This window comes from Sesamum indicum, linkage group LG10 (genome assembly GCF_000512975.1).
Source record: "Sesamum indicum cultivar Zhongzhi No. 13 linkage group LG10, S_indicum_v1.0, whole genome shotgun sequence".
Lineage (NCBI taxonomy): Eukaryota > Viridiplantae > Streptophyta > Magnoliopsida > Lamiales > Pedaliaceae > Sesamum > Sesamum indicum.
In genome coordinates, this window is record NC_026154.1 from 9,906,384 (window position 1) to 9,912,889 (window position 6,506).

Here is a 6,506-nt window from a genome sequence, read left to right on the forward strand (position 1 = left end):
GCGTTAACGGACCAAGAATATGAGAACGGAGTACATAGCATATCACAAGTTAGTAAATCTTGCCGGAACAAAGTTAAAGAGTAGGCGAAGGGTTTCAGACGAACTCACCATCGGATCCCGTACTATTCCCGACCTAACCGAAGAAGATGATGGAGGACGCCGGACAGGGGACTTCAGAACGCGTAACGGAACTCCGACCTAGAATCTTGCAGTCAGAAATGGAGAGAGAAAAATTCCGTTAACGATTCCAGAAATATAAAATCACTAACCAAGTAAAATAAAATGGGAGTAGAACTAGATACACATACACGGTGTGGGGAGCGTGCAACTGACTGGACTGGAAGAACTCACCTCGCCGGCAAGAAGAGAAGAGTGGTTTCACAAGGTCTCCTGTAGAGTGAAGATTTGAAATGATGGAGGACGCGTTGGTGGGAAATGAAAAGTCAGAAGAATTGAAGGCGGTAGGTGACCAGGGACAACGTCATCATTTCCAATAGAAAAGCAAGGATACAAACGTAAAATTGGCAGGTGAGGGACGGTGGGATAAATGGACGGGATTCGAATCCCAGCCCCCAACACCGGATTCAGAAGAGGGGTGTTGTCCAGCCCACTACCGGGCTTTGCCCTTTCATCCCGGGCTATGCAAATGGAAAGTAAACGGTGGGCATTGCCCGATTAACGCGGATATCCCGTGTTTTCCGGATTAGTAAACAAGGCCATAGAGTTATACGTGGAAGCGGGAAAGCAATGGGAGAGAGGAAATCCAATGGGCAGTTCAGGAATTCTAAAGTTGTCCTAATATGGGGAATCAGGAATGAGGTTTCTACTCGAATTCCTTTTCCTTCTATTCCTCCAAGAGCGAGAAGAGGATGCGCTCGCGTGTGTTTTAATGTTGGGTAAATTAAAAGTTACAACCACATCAGATGTTGTATAATTATAAATATTTTTTATTTTTTAAAAATTAATGAAATTATCAACTTTTTTTCTTTTTTAAAAAAAATTAAAATTTGTAAAAATTCCGATACAATGTGTAACAACCCCTACAATGTTATACTTAATTTCCACTAATTATCATACATTCCCTTGTTAAAACCCCTCTTATAACACATTCTAAGTTATCAATAGAATATATAAACGTTTCATAAGATAATAGGCATATTCAGAAGATAATATTTTCTCTCCCTAAACGTCCTCGTTTGCAAAATTCTAAAGTAAAATAACGCAACAACCAGTTGTACAAGATTTTAAATGCAAATCAATTTAGAGAATGGCATATTTAATTATCATGACAAAAGTCTTGCCTTCAAGTGCCACCGCTGACCCACCTATTCACAAGAATGACACGGTTTAAACTCCAATGACTAGTGAGTGTGATCTATCTCTTAAAAAGTATGTGGCAATGCGTGATCTGCCTATTCAGTAAGTATAGTCAATCAATCTATATATACATATATATACTTGTCAAACATAATACAATCATATCAACCACCCAACATTTGTCAAATAATACCAACAGATATAAGAAATCACAAATGCTCATAATCACATATCAGTTTTCGACATAATACTGACATTTTATTTTACTTTCTTAGGACGCAAGTTTAACTAAATTGGAGTGCATCACTCAATGGCTTTACCAGCTATCATTCTTATCCCCAATCACGATATTTTGTTTTTAATTGGTATTATACCGGACACAGCTCATATGATACCCCATCAATACTGATACCACACAACACACAGCTCGTATGATATCTCCATTACCAATCATATCGCACAGCACACAACTTGTATGATATGTCACATCATCTCCAGTGATCAATGACAACACACAACTCATCATTAACTGTATCATCATAAGCCATTGCAGTATGCCCCCTCCAGGTAAGCCATCTTTTATTCCAATATAACGTAAATTAATTATAGTAATATTTAAATCTAACAAATCAGTAATTTAATTAATCAACTATACCATTTTTATATTAAATATGATATTTAATTCTACACTAATTTAAATATTCAAATTCATAATTTTTTAATTAAATATTACATCGAACATATAAATTATTATTAATAAATAAAATAATCAAATAATATAATTATATAAGTTAATAATAATTAAAATCAAAATTTTCCATACCTGTCCGCACGATTCTGTCTAAACGACTGTGTTGGTTTTGTGTGTGCTTTTTTATTTAATTTTTTAATAATTATCATTACATCTTACCTAATTTTTTAATTAATATAATTTGCTTTGAAATATTAAAATGAGTTTCAATTTAATCCGTTCAAGTTGTACTATATTCCATTTTCAATCTATAGTTTATTTTAATTTCTTTCTTTCTCTTTTAATAATTACCAATTTAGTCTAATTTATTTTAAATTCATTAAGAGTTACTCTCCCAATTATGTACAAAATCCTATGGATATCACACTATCAATAAAAAATTTTGATAAATTATAAAAAAATTATCCACTTAAGCCCTATTCAATTTTACGTATTAGTCTATATAAGAAAATTAGAATAAGTTAATATACTATTTACTTTCTTGTCTAGAGGCCCTGTACAAATTTAAAACCCTTCAAACATGATGGCTTTGTTTGGATTTGTTACTTTGTATTTTCCGAAACAAGATAAAACACACTCAATGTTTGTTTTTGTGTTTTTACACCTTATCTGCGTGTTTTTCTATTTTTTAACTTTCTATATATAATATATATATATATATACATAATGGCTAAGAATAACAAAATAAAATCGAATAAAATACTAATATTGAAATTGAAAAATAGAAATTTCAAACTAAAAGAAATCTCTAACAGGATTTGCAAATTTCACTTAGAGGAAGCTGAAGAAAAAGGTCTCCAATAATGGCCAATTAGTGTTAGGGCAAACCGGTGAATTTGGGGCAAAGTTTTTCTTGTGACTTTAAATTTAGAAAACAAGAATTAAAGTATCATTTTGCTACAAAAAAAACTTAAGGGACCATCAAAGTAAACACAACATAAAAATTAATGTGATTTTCGTAATAAAGGGCTTTTTTTATTATTCATTTAGTAAAGGATAATTCTATTACTCATTTAATTCTATCTTCAAATTTAAATTTAATCCACAAAATATGAATGAAAATCTAATGGGACTAAAGAATTGGATTAATTGTTAGACGGTCATTAAAATCAAGGGATATTGGTAATTTTTCAAACAACAAGGAGTATTCGTAATTATGTTAAACTTTAAGGGAAGTCATTGTAATTTACCTTTTAATATAATTAGGAGGAGTAAAATATATTAGAATTTACTTTGGTGTTTGAATTTTGTCATTAATATCGTTATTGTATATAAATAATTACAAACGACTCAACTAATACTCTAATTTCGTTATTAATGTCATTTTGATAGATCAATAATTACACATTACTTAATTAGTACCTGAGTTCACCATTAGTGTCATTGTGGTACTCAATTCATATTTTTTTATTTATTATCTTTTATATAATGGCCATATTATTCTTAGATATTAAATTAAAGAACATTAGATATAACAAAGAAAAAATTGCATAAATTTATATCAGTATATCGTTTTTTATTTAAACCAATTCACTTTCATTTCCATATTTGGTTATCCACATTATTATAATTTTATTATTTTGATACTTTCTACTATCATTATCTCTCAATATATATATATATATATGAACAGAAATTTTCATCGCCGAAGATATTCTTTTTCATTTAATAAAATTTGATTGCAAAACTTAGATATACATTCAAAAGCTTCAATTTTAGATTATAAATTTTTAAATTTTAGAATGCCAATTCAACTTCTCTATGGTTCACATCTTTCAAATAAAGACAAAATATATAGATTAAATTTTATACATTTTTTAATATATTTATTATTTTTAATTTATTATCTAAGAATAAAATAAACATTACCGAAAAAATATAAAATAAATAAATAATGAACATGAATTAGGTACCAAAATGATGTTAGTAGTGAAACTTAAGTACTAATTACTAAGCGAAGAATTGCTGACAGTGCAACTAGAGTTCTAATGGTTGCAATCTTTGTCACAGGTGAATATGTGTAAAAATAATCTATACCTTTCTTTTGTGTATAACCTACAACCACTGATCGTGCTTTGAATTTGCCTACTGATGCATCTAGTTTCATTTTCTTCTTGAAAACCCATTTGCAATTTTACAGGCTTACTTCCTACAGACAAATCCACTAAATCTCAAGTATGATTTAACATGATAGAATCTAATTGGTTTTAATGGCTTCTTTCCAGAAATTAGAGTCTATAGAAGTTATATGTCTTAGGATCTTCTTCAACTAAAAATATCAAAACAAAGTTTTCATTTAATCTAGGCCGTCAGTTAAGAATGTAGTTAAAAAATCTGGTCCAAAACTATATTCGTTTTTTTATCTTTTATTTCTTCTAGATTCATTCACAATAGAACTAGAGGAGGTTTTCAAAGATTTGTTGGTTAAAGAAACTATATATGTTCTAATAGTTTTATTCAAAGTGGAAACTAGTTCAAAGAATTCAACATCTCTAGATTCAAAAAAAGAGTTATCCTTTAAACACATGAATATATATTCAACACTATTTTGGATCTACCCAATAAACACATAAGTCTTAGATCCTATATTTATTTTCTTAAATTCTGGACTGACACTTTAGCCAAACAACCCCACACTTTAAGATAGTTAAAGTTAGGTGCAAACCCTTTTCATATTTTATAAAGGGTTAAATTTAATGTATTATGTGGGACTCTATTAAGGATATAACATACAAAGAACTTCTTCCCCGCACATTATCTGGCTTACCCAAGCTTAAAAGCACAACATTCGTCATTTCTTTTAAGGTTCTTTTTTCGTTCAACTATGCCATTTTGTTGAGGTGTATAAGGTACACTAATTTCATAGATTATTCCATTAGTCTCGCAAAATTTCGTCAACAAATTAGTGTTGTATTCTCCACCTCTACCAAACCTAAGTCTTTTGATTTTCTTATTTAGTTGATTTTCAACTTTAGCTTTGAATTTAAAAACAATTTCAACAGCCTCATCTTTTGATTTTAATAGATAAATTCTAATATATCTAGAAAAATCATCAATGAAGGAGGTATAATATATTTTTACCACCCTTGCTTAATCTGTTATGAAATCAGCTAGATCAGACTGAATTAACTCGAGTAATTCAGAGCTTCTAAATGTGACAAGTTTAAAAGATTTCTTTACATACTTTGCTTCTACACGAACTGTAGATTGAGAGCATTCTTTTGCATCATATATATATTTATAAGATTCATACTTTTCAACATTTTAATTGAAGAAAAGTTTACATGCCCCAATCTACCATGCCATACATCGATAGATTCTATCAAATAAGCATAATTGGAAGAATTTTTATTATGAGTAGTAGGAATAATGTTTAGGACAAATAATCTATCTGATAAGTATCCCTTTCGTACAAAGTCATTACTTTAGTGATTATGACCTTATCAAATTCTTACATCATTGTCAAACCAGTTTTATTCAACAAACTACCAGAAACTAGATTTTTACGTAAAGACACATATAATACGTTATTCAAAGCAAATATTTTGCGAGATGTAAATTTAAGGAGAATCTTTCCTTTACCCAATCCTTGGAAATTCCATACGAAATGTTCCAATGTCATAACGAATTCCTGGCATCTCAGTTATTTCATGGAATTGATGAAATCGCTACTTGAGTTTGTAGAATTTATGACGGACCTGCTCCCACGTGTAATGATACCCAAAGTGTCGTCATAATCAGGAGCCCAATGAACCATGTGTGCCTCCACATAATGATCGTCTCTCATGGAGACCTGAGTGTTGTCATCAACGATAATCCGTATTAAGCGCTGATCAACGTTCAAAATCCAGTGGTCCGGTAGAAATCCAGCTCTCTCCAAATATTTGCGATATGCCATGCCTGCACTTCCAAATACAATTAATATTATGGAAAAAAAATGTGACCTTGGTTTCATATACAACGTTACTAATTTAGATAAAGATCAATTTTACAATGAGAAGAAGAGTAAGATGGTACAGGAGAAAAACTTAGAAGCTTGCTATCCTTCGCTTTGGGCCACCAAGATCTTCTAAGTTCGCTTATCTCTACGGCTACGGAAAGCTTTCTAAGGAAAATAATCGGAGTCATCTTCCTTTTCGTAACTTTCACTCCTGCCTTTTTGTTGAAGACATTTATAGGTATCTAGTATAATTATTGAGGAATCCTTTTAGTATAGTATATTGTATATATGTATGTCTCAACTTTATTTTTCTTTAATGAGTTATTGTACCGCGGTTAATGTTTCTGTAAGGTGTCTGTTCATTCACATGTTACACTTTATATATAGTATATATAGAGTGTGATAGAGAATACTTCATTCAAGCTTTTATAACCGATATTGCTGATAGAGTGTGGGTGGGGGTAGTGTTTAGTAACTTGGTTGTCTAAGAGTTTTCGT